The sequence below is a fragment of the Oncorhynchus tshawytscha genome, linkage group LG15 (genome assembly GCF_018296145.1).
Source record: "Oncorhynchus tshawytscha isolate Ot180627B linkage group LG15, Otsh_v2.0, whole genome shotgun sequence".
Taxonomy (NCBI): Eukaryota; Metazoa; Chordata; class Actinopteri; order Salmoniformes; family Salmonidae; genus Oncorhynchus; species Oncorhynchus tshawytscha.
In genome coordinates, this window is record NC_056443.1 from 38,264,224 (window position 1) to 38,274,988 (window position 10,765).

The window sequence follows — 10,765 nt, forward strand, 5'->3', positions numbered from 1 at the left end:
TCTGAAGCTTTATATTATCGGACTCTGCTTGTTGACAAATCCTTTTAGTCCCAAATAGCACCTAATCCCTATAGAGTGCACTACCTTCTGACCAGGGCCCGTAGGCAGACCCATAGGGCTCTGGTCAAAAGTTGTCCACTACATAGGGAATAGGTGCCTTTTGGGACACAGCCTCGGGAGTTAGTCACTGATTGTCTATCTGGGGTTTCCAAACTGATTGATTGGCAGGCTTAGACGATCATTCCAGAAAGGTTGTGTCTGGGGTCATATTTATCAAGCGTCCCAAAGTAGTAGGGCTGATCTAGGATCTGTCCACCCCCCCCTTCCCTGTCCATGTAATCGTATTCATTGTGATTAAAAAGGCTAAACTGATCCTAGATCAGCACTTCTACTTAATATACAATAATATATTAATAGACACTGTCCCTGGACAGACTGGGTAGCTGTAAGGAGTAGAGGCTTGATCTGGCTCCTGATCAGACTGGGTAGCTGTGAGGAGTAGAGACTTGATCTGGCTCCTGATCAGACTGGGTAGCTGTGAGGAGTAGAGGCTTGATCTGGCTCCTGATCAGACTGGGTAGCTGTGAGGAGTGGAGGGGAGAAAATGAGAGAACAGAGGAGGTATGTTTTTGGAATAAAACCACAGCCATTTAGTAACAGTGTTGTTGATTTTTTGTTGTTTCTGTGTGGTTGTTGTTTGTCATCTCTTCTCTGACGGAGTTGACTTGACCCAGCAGTTCTTAAAGAGACTGTCCCTTTGTAGCCTGGTTCCGGATCTCTTTGTGCTCTTGCCAACTCTATTGCTCATTGTCACGACAGTACAAACAGACCGGCTGGCTCCCAGGCTAGTCTTGATAATGTTTGAGCGCTGTGTGTGTTTTAGTCATCATGTACAGTGCCCACCCCCACACAGGACAGCGAATAGGAACAATATCTGCTGTGTGTTTTAGTCATCATGTACAGTGCCCACCCCCACACAGGACAGTGAATAGGAACAATATCTGATGTGTCCAATTCACGGAAGTGACAGATCCGTGTGCTTCCCTTCACTCATTAATTTGTCAATAGTACACTTTACCCTGAAAGCCTACAATTAAATATTGATTGCTAAATGATTAACTCTGCATCTACAATCTGTGCTGCCCAATCTCATCTATAAAGACCAAACTGGTTTTGTCTCTCCTTTGGTAATTTACGTAGACAATTTCACAATTCCTTTTTTATTTTTTTTTATTTTACCAGGACAAGTCAGTGAACAACAAATTCTTATTTACAATGACGGCCTACCCCGGCCAAACCCGGACGACGCTGAACCAATTCTGCACCGCCCTATGGGACTCCAAATCACGGCCGGTTGTGATACAACCTGGATACCAAACCAGGATGTCTGTAGTGACGCCACCAGCACTAGAGACGCAGTGCCTTATACCGGAGCTGTGCCACAATGACAATGATCTTACGACCCCAAATATTGAAGTCTCCCTTGATGCTGAAAAAGCATTCAACAGAGTGGAATGTCTGCATTATCAAGGTTTTATTTTGTTCCAATATTTGGATATTTAAAAAATAAAAAAAATTCACCAATGGCAGAAGTGAAAATCAACATCCCAGTACTCAGCCCCCTTCCTGTTGTCTCAAGGGACAAGGCAAGGCTGTCTGACCAGTGTAGGATTTTTCTGTGCTTTGGTCATAGAATCCTTTGCCGCACATGATTAGATCACATGACCAAATGAAAATAATTCCAATTGGAAAAGAGAACCATGTTAATCATCATTGTATGCGGATGATGTCTTGTTCTATCTCCTAGACCAATCATTGCTTTGAAGAGTTTGTTAAACTGTCTGATTATAAAATAAATTGGTCAGAGATTATACTGAGATTATACCTATATCTACCTTCAACACCAAACGTTTACAAGACCAATTCAAATGGAAATGGTCCTTGAAGAATATGAAGTACTTGTCAATAATACACTATACCCTGGATGCCTACATTAGAGAGAACATCCGAACATTAGACCCTGAAAGCCTACTGAAGGTCAGCAGACATTAGTCAGGCTCATGGTCTCGTCATAGGTGGCCCCGCGACTTTAAAAATCAGTGTCACCCTCAGTCCAAATGGGAAGGAAGTTACCTATATGGCTAAAGAGTCAGGGTTAGTTTCTGCTGTGTGAGACCTGAGTTCAGATCCCTCCCATTGACAAGGGAAGGGACAGTATGTTCTTGTGTAGTTTTATTTATTTATTACTTTATTTTAAAAAATATATATATTTTCTATATTGTTATTATTATTTCTGCATTGTTTGGAAAGAGCTCTCAAAGTAAGAATTTCACTGGACAGTTGTAGCCTGTGTCCAACTTTGAAACTTTGACATTAAAAAGTAATCCTACGCATCAGTTTGAAATAGGAGACTGGGTTGACTCAATGTAAAAGTGACTCAGTGACAATCACATCCTCACTCATTTTTATAAACAAGAAATGAATGAGGTCTACTGCAACTTCAATCACCTATAGCCCCGTATACGTGTACATCTAGCCCCATCATGCGTCCATTTCCAAAACGACACAATCACCGGAGCGGACCGAAAATTGACCCAACTTGGGTTCCTACACGGACTATTTTGGTCGTAGCACGAGTTAAATGTATCTTGAACTTCCAGAGTTGACTTTCTCGATTTATTCAGGTTAAACTATTTTTAATACAATGTCTAATATCACCAATTTATCCCGTGTCGTCCACGCATTGAGGGTCCAACGGCTGACAAATGTTTTTTGCTTGAAAACACCCGCGTTTGCTTGCAACTTGGCGAGATTTCTGCACTCGAACTACTCGTCCAGCAGATCTTTCCCAAAGCATCGATTTGAATGCGCTACACATTACACCTCTTCAGCAAAGAAGGACACCGTTAGGATAGGATGCGCGTCCGGGTTTTGGGGAGATACGGCGGCCTCGGGTAAGATAGACCTCGATGGTTGTAGTTGTCGAGGCACATGACTTGTTCTCTAGTCTAGCCAACTAGGACAGAGTTCATTCGCCTTGACCTCAGAGACTCTAGGGTTGCGTTACAAATGGCACCCTATTCGCATGTAGTGCACTACTTTTGGCCAAGACCCTATAGTGTAGAGTGCTATAGAATTAAGCTCTTATATTCATGTGTTATGTCAGTTTATGACAACATTAACTATCCATCTACAAACATTATCAATGGATATGATTATGGATAGCTTGGATCAATGGATTCACTTTTAGCAGACAAAGTATTTATGGTACTCTTCCCCCTCTCTCTCTTTCTCTCTGTCTCTCTCTGTCTCTCTCTCTCTTTCTCTCTGTCTCTCTCTCTGTCTCTCTCTCTCTGTCTCTCTCTCTCTGTCTCTCTCTCTCTGTGTCTCTCTCTCTTTCTCTCTGTCTCTCTCTTTTTCTCTCTGTCTCTCTCTTTCTCTGTGTCTCTCTCTTTCTCTCTGTCTCTCTCTCTTTCTCTCTGTCTCTCTCTCTCGCTGTGTCTCTCTCTCTCGCTGTGTCTCTCTCTCTCGCTGTCTCTCTTCTCTCTCTCTCTCTCTCTCTCTCTCTCTTCTCTCTCTCTCTCTCTCTCCTTTCTCTCTCTCTCTCTTTCTCTCTCTCTCTCTTTCTCTCTCTCTCTCTTTCTCTCTCTCTCTCTCTCTCTCTCTCTCTCTCTCGCTCTCTCGCTCTCTCTCTCAGTCCCCCAGCTGATATACAGTGGGCAGATAGACTACCTGGTGTTTGACTACCTCAGTGAGATCACCATGTCTCTCCTCACCGTGGCCAAGACCAAGATGCCTGTGAGCTCATTACCTATCAATCATTCATTTTCTTGTCAATTACCTTTGAATCCCGGCTAGTATCAATAATCACCAGCTCAAGAAGCCTGTGAATCCACCTATTCATCAGTAACCTATCAATAACCAATATTAGTTATCTAATCAATCTATTTCTTCTTCTTTCAGAATATGGGTTATGCCCCTGACTTTGTCCAAATAGCTATAGCTCCCTTTATACATGACATCCATAAGAAAGGTAGGACCTTCATGTTGACCTTCCACATCAACATATTACTAGATCTGTTATCATGTTGACCTTCCACATCAACATATTACTAGATGTCATGTTAACCTTCCACATCAACATATTACAAGATCTGTTATCATGTTGACCTTCCACATCAACATATTACTAGATGTCATGTTAACCTTCCACATCAACATATTACAAGATCTGTTATCATGTTGACCTTCCACATCAACATATTACTAGATGTCATGTTAACCTTCCACATCAACATATTACTAGATCTGTTATCATGTTGACCTTCCACATCAACATATTACTAGATCTGTTATCATGTTGACCTTCCACATCAACATATTACTAGATCTGTTATCTTGTTGACATTACAAGTCGTGCGTGTTTATGTGTGTGTTTGTGTAGGTATCCGGGTGGTCAGTAATGCAGGGGGTGTGAACCCGCTGGCTTGCGCTGCCGCTATACAGGAAGTAGTCAAGAAGGCGGGACTTGATCTCAAGGTCGCCGTGGTCACTGGAGATGACCTCATGGCTCAGGTATGTACGCTCAAATCAAATCCTATTTTATTGGTCACGTACACATGGTTAGCAGATGTTAATGAGAGTGTAGCGAAATGCTTGTGCTTCTAGTTCCGACAATGCAGTAATAACCAACAAGTAATCTAACAATTCCCCAACAACTACCTCATACACACAAATCTAAATGGATGGAATAAGAATATGTACATATAGATATATGGATGGCTGAGCGGTGTAGGCAAGATGACATAAGATGCAGTAAATACATATGAGATGAGTAATGTGTAAACATTGTTCATGTGACTTGTGACTTTCTATGTAGGCAGCAGCCTCTATGTGCTATATTTACATTTCCCATCAATTCCCATGATTAAAGTGGCTGGAGTAGAGTCCGTGTCATTGACAGTGTGTTGGCAGTAGCCACTCAATGTTAGTGGTGGCTGTTTAACAGTCTGATGGCCTTGAGATAGAAGCTGTTTTTCAGTTTCTCGATCTCAGCTTTGATGCACCTGTACTGACCTCGCCTTCTGGATGATAGCGGGGTGAACAGGCAGTGGCTCGGGTGGTCGTTGTCCTTGATGATCTTTTTGGCCTTCCTGTGACATCGGCTGGTGTAGGTGTTCTGGAGGGCAGGTAGTTTGCCCCCGGTGATGCGTTGTGCAGACCTCACTACCCTCTGGAGAGTCTTACGGTTGAGGGCGGAGCAGTTGCCGTACCAGGCGGTGAGACAGCCCGACAGGATGCTCTCAATTGTGCATCTGTAAAAGTTTGTGAGGGTTTTAGGTGACAAGCTAAATTTCTTCAGCCTCCTGAAGTTGAAGAGGTGCTGCTGCGCCTTCTTCACGATGCTGTCTGTGTGGGTGGACCAATTCAGTTTGTCTGTGATGTGTACGCCGAGGAACTTAACTTACTACCTTCTCCACTACTGTCCCGTCGATGTGGATGGGGGGGGTGCTCTCTCTGCTGTTTCCTGAAGTACAAGATCATCTCCGCTCTTTGTCATCATTGTCATAATTTCGTTCAATGCAATTCTCTATTGCTTTGCATTGTCGGGGTAGGTTCCTTGTTCCTGGTCAATCATTGGCTAATTGGTGAAATCAGCAGCCAGACATAATTTTCCACGTGTGGCTTACAGTGGTGTGTCTGACTTGTCTCTTATCTATAATATTCCCCTGCAGGTGTCTGTGTATCTCGTTTAGCCTTGAGGCGCTTTCTCACAGACACCCTGTTTTGACCGCCATAACTCACACATCTGCTCAGACCGTTTCCTATAAGAGGCACAGACTAGAAAAGAACTGTGGAACAGTATTAAACCTTATAATGCATATATATATTGCTAATCTGTGGTCCAGGACCCTATACATGTAGTGGGGGAGGGGTCTTATAGCCATTCCCCTTCTATTATACAACATAAGCATAATCAATTATTATAAAAAATCAATCATTTTGTGCAGCCCCTATCATGACCCCAAGGTGACCCCCATTAGCATAGATTGCCAACTCCCTCCCTCCCTCCCTCCCTCCCTCCCTCCCTGCTTTCCTCTCCTCCCCCTCCTTTCCTCTCCTCCCTCGCTCCTTTCCTCTCCTCGCTCCTTTCCTCTCCTCCCCCTCCTTTCCTCTCCTCCCTCCCTCCCTCCCTCCTCCCCCTCCCTCTCTCCCCCTTCTCTCCTCTCCTCCAGAAAGACAGTCTCTCTGAGGTGAGAATGGCTGATGGGGTGAGCAGGTCTAAGCTACCTACAACCGTCCACAGTATGAATGCCTACCTGGGGTAAGTCTGGGAACAATAGAAACACAATACTGAACTGTTTTATACTGTTAGAACAATACAATACTGAACTATTGTATACTGTTAGACCAATTCTGAACTCTTATATACTGTTAGACCAAGAGAATGTTGGATTGTTTTTTAGCATAAAACACTCCCTCCGCCCCACTCTTAGTCTCTCCCTCCCTCCGCCCCACTCTCTGTCTCTCCCTCCCTCCGCCCCACTCTCTGTCTCTCCCTCCCTCCGCCCTACTCCCCTCCCTCCGCCCCTCTCTGTCCCTCCCTCCCTCCCTCCTCCCCACTCTCTGTCCTTCCCTCCCTCCGCCCCACTCGGTCTCTCCCTCCCTCCGCCCCACTCTCTGTCCCTCCCTCCGCCCCCACTCTCTGTCCCTCCCTCCGCCCCACTCTCTGTTCCTCCCTCCCTCCGCCCCACTCTCTGTCCCTCCCTCCCTCCGCCCCACTCTCTGTCCCTCCCTCTCTCCGCCCCACTCTCTGTCCCTCCCTCCCTCCCCCCCACTCTCGGTCTCTCCCTCCCTCCGCCCCACTCTCGGTCTCTCCCTCCCTCCGCCCCACTCTCGGTCTTTCCCTCCCTCCGCCCCACTCTCGGTCTCTCCCTCCCTCCGCCCCCTCTCTGTCTCTCTCTCCCTCCACCCTACTCTCTCTCCCTCCCTCCGCCCCCTCTCGGTCTCTCCCTCCCTCCGCCCCACTCTCGGTCTTTCCCTCCCTCCGCCCCACTCTCGGTCTCTCCCTCCCTCCGCCCCACTCTCTGTCTCTCTCTCCCTCCACCCTACTCTCTCTCCCTCCCTCCGCCCCACTCTCGGTCTCTCCCTCCCTCCGCCCCACTCTCTGTCCCTCCCTCCCTCCGCCCCACTCTCTGTCCCTCCCTCCCTCCGCCCCACTCTCGGTCTCTCCCTCCCTCCGCCCCACTCTCGGTCTCTCCCTCCCTCTGCCCCACTCTCGGTCTCTCCCTCCCTCCGCCCCATTCTCGGTCTCTCCCTCCCTCCGCCCCACTCTCGGTCTCTCCCTCCCTCCGCCCCACTCTGTCTCTCCCTCCCTCCGCCCCCACTCTGTCTCTCCCTCCCTCCGCCCCACTCTGTCTCTCCCTCCCTCCGCCCCACTCTCTGTCCCTCCCTCCCTCCGCCCCACTCTCTGTCCCTCCCTCCCTCCGCCCCACTCTCTGTCCCTCCCTCCCTCCGCCCCACTCTCTGTCCCTCCCTCCCTCCGCCCCACTCTCTGTCCCTCCCTCCCTCCGCCCCACTCTCTGTCCCTCCCTCCCTCCGCCCCACTCTCGGTCTCTCCCTCCCTCCGCCCCACTCTCGGTCTCTCCCTCCCTCTGCCCCACTCTCGGTCTCTCCCTCCCTCCGCCCCACTCTCTGTCTCTCTCTCCCTCCACCCTACCTCTCTCCCTCCCTCCGCCCCACTCTCGGTCTCTCCCTCCCTCCGCCCCACTCTCGGTCTCTCCCTCCCTCCGCCCCACTCTGTCTCTCCCTCCCTCCGCCCCACTCTCTGTCTCTCCCTCCCTCCGCCCCACTCTCTGTCCCTCCCTCCCTCCGCCCCACTCTCTGTCCCTCCCTCCCTCCGCCCCACTCTCTGTCCCTCCCTCCCTCCGCCCCCACTCTCTATCCCTCCCTCCCTCCGCCCCACTCTCTGTCTCTCTCTCCCTCCACCCTACTCTCTCTCCCTCCCTCCGCCCCACTCTCGGTCTCTCCCTCCCTCCGCCCCACTCTCGGTCTCTCCCTCCCTCCGCCCCACTCTCGGTCTCTCCCTCCCTCCGCCCCACTCTCGGTCTCTCCCTCCCTCCGCCCCCTCTGTCTCCCTCCCTCTGCCCCACTCTCGGTCGCTCCCTCCCTCCCTCCGCCCCACTCTCTGTCCCTCCCTCCCTCCACCCCACTCTCGGTCTCTCCCTCCCTCCGCCCCACTCTCGGTCTCTCCCTCCCTCTGCCCCACTCTCGGTCTCTCCCTCCCTCCCTCCGCCCCACTCTCGGTCTCTCCCTCCCTCTGCCCCACTCTCGGTCGCTCCCTCCCTCCCTCCCTCCGCCCCACTCTCGGTCGCTCCCTCCCTCCCTCCCTCCGCCCCACTCTCGGTCTCTCCCTCCCTCCGCCCCACTCTCGGTCTATCCCTCCCTCCGCCCCACTCTCTGTCTCTCTCTCCCTCCACCCCTCTCTCTCCCTCCCTCCGCCCCACTCTCGGTCTCTCCCTCCCTCCGCCCCACTCTCGGTCTCTCCCTCCCTCCGCCCCACTCTCGGTCTCTCCCTCCCTCCGCCCCACTCTGTCCCTCCCTCCCTCCGCCCCCTCTCTGTCCCTCCCTCCCTCCGCCCCACTCTCGGTCTCTCCCTCCCTCCGCCCCACTCTCGGTCTCTCCCTCCCTCTTCCATTCTCCTACTGTCCCTCCCTCTCCCACTCTCCTTCTATCCTTACCTCCCCCCACTCTCCCTCTATCCCTCCCCTATTCTACCTCTATCCCTCCCCTCACTCTCAATCTATCCCTCCCTCTGCCCCACTCTGTCTATCCCTCCCTCACACTCTCTCTATCCCCACATTCTCCCACTATCTCTCCCTCTTCCATTCTCATCATATCCCTCCCCTCACTCTCCCTCTATCCTTCCCTCCCCCCACTCTCCATCTATCCTTCCTTGCAAATAGTTAAAGTACAAAAGGGAAAATAAATCAACATAAATATAGGTCTTTATTTACAACCAGTTGCACTTTTCTTGTGGCAACAGGTCACACATCTTGCTGCTGTGATGGGACACTGTGGTATTTCACCCAATAGATATGGGAGTTTATCAAAATTGGATTTGTTTTCAAAATCTTTGTGGGTCTGTGTAATCTGAGGGGAAATATGTGTCTCTAATATGGTCATACATTGGGCAGGAGGTTAGGAAGTGCAGCTCAGTTTCCACCTCATTTTGTGGGCAGTGAGCACATAGCCTGTCTTCTCTTGAGAGCCATGTCTGCCTACGTTGGCCTTTCTCAATAGCAAGGCTATGCTCACTGAATCTGTACATAGTCAATGCTTTCTTCAATTTAGGGCCAGTCAGGTATTCTGCCACTGTGTACTCATGGTGTACCCCCTCTTCCCCTCTCTCCACAGTGCAGTGCCCATCCAGAGGTGTCTAGACCTGGGGGCTGACATTGTAGTCACAGGGAGATGTGTGGACAGTGCTGTCGCCCTAGGACCTCTTATGCACTCTGTAGGTTACTGTGTGTGTGTGTGTGTGTGTGTGTGGTGTGTGTGTGTACTCATCCCTCTCGTGTCCACATCTGTTCTTGTACCAGTCAAAACACTCCTCAGACCTCCTCTGGGAAACTGATTTTAAACATCTTTATTTATTTATATTGGGAGTTTTTGCGTGTTGTCTTGGGTTGGGTTGGGATGGGATGGGATGTCTTGGGTTGGGATGGGATGGGATGTGTTGTCTTGGGATGTGATGGGTTGGGATGTGATGGGGTTGGGATGTGTTGTCTTGGGATGTGTTGTCTTGGGATGTGATGTCTTGGGATGTGTTGTCTTGGGATGTGATGGGTTGGGATGTGTTGTCTTGGGATGTGATGGGTTGGGATGTGATGGTTGGGATGTGTTGTCTTGGGATGTGATGGGTTGGGAAGTGTGTCTTGGGATGTGATGGGTTGGGATGTGTTGTCTTGGGATGTGATGGGTTGGGATGTGTTGTCTTGGGATGTGATGGGATGTGATGGGTTGGGATGTGATGGGTTGGGATGTGATGGGTTGGGATGTGATGGGATGGTTGTCTTGGGATGTGTTGTCTTGGGATGTGATGGGATGTGATGGGTTGGGATGTGTTGTCTTGGGATGTGTTGTCTTGGGATGTGATGTCTTGGGATGTGATGGGTTGGGATGTGTTGTCTTGGGATGGGATGGGTTGGGATGTGATGGGTTGGGATGTGTTGTCTTGGGATGTGATGTGTTGGGATGGGATGGGTTGGGATGGGATGTGATGGGATGGGATGTGATGGGTTGGGATGGGATGTGATGGGTTGGGATATGATGGGTTGGGATGGGATGGGTTGGGATGGATGGGTTGGGATGTGATGGGTTGGGATGGGATGGGATGGGATGGTTGGGTTGGGTTGGGTTGGGAGGGATGGGATGTGATGGGTTGGGATGGGATCTGATGGGTTGGGATGGGATGTGATGGGTTGGGATGTGATGGGATGGGATGGGATGGGTTGGGATGTGATGGGTTGGGATGTGATGGGTTGGGATGGGATGGGATGTGATGGGTTGGGATGGGATGTGATGGGATGTGATGGGTTGGGATGTGTTGGGAAGGGATGTGATGGGTTGGGTTGGGATGTGTTGGGTTGGGATGTGATGTGATGGGTTGGGATGTGATGGGTTGGGATGTGATGTGTTGGGTTGGGATGTGATGTGATGGGATGTATTGTGTTATCTTTCTGACAGTTTGGGTGGAAGCAAA

At 50.1% G+C, this 10,765-nt stretch overlaps 1 protein-coding gene across 2 annotated transcripts in view; it reads right to left on the reverse strand.

Annotated features, from left to right (window-relative positions):
* Nucleotides 1–42, reverse strand: part of LOC112238432 (fibrinogen alpha chain) — a 26,975-nt gene extending 26,933 nt beyond the window's left edge. For both annotated transcript variants that reach the window (XM_042298537.1, XM_042298536.1), the window contains exon 1: nt 1–42. This exon is cut by the window's left edge and continues 95 nt beyond it. The gene's annotated coding sequence lies outside the window, so the exon portion shown is untranslated.
* Between the last annotated feature and the right edge of the window lie 10,723 nt (nt 43–10,765).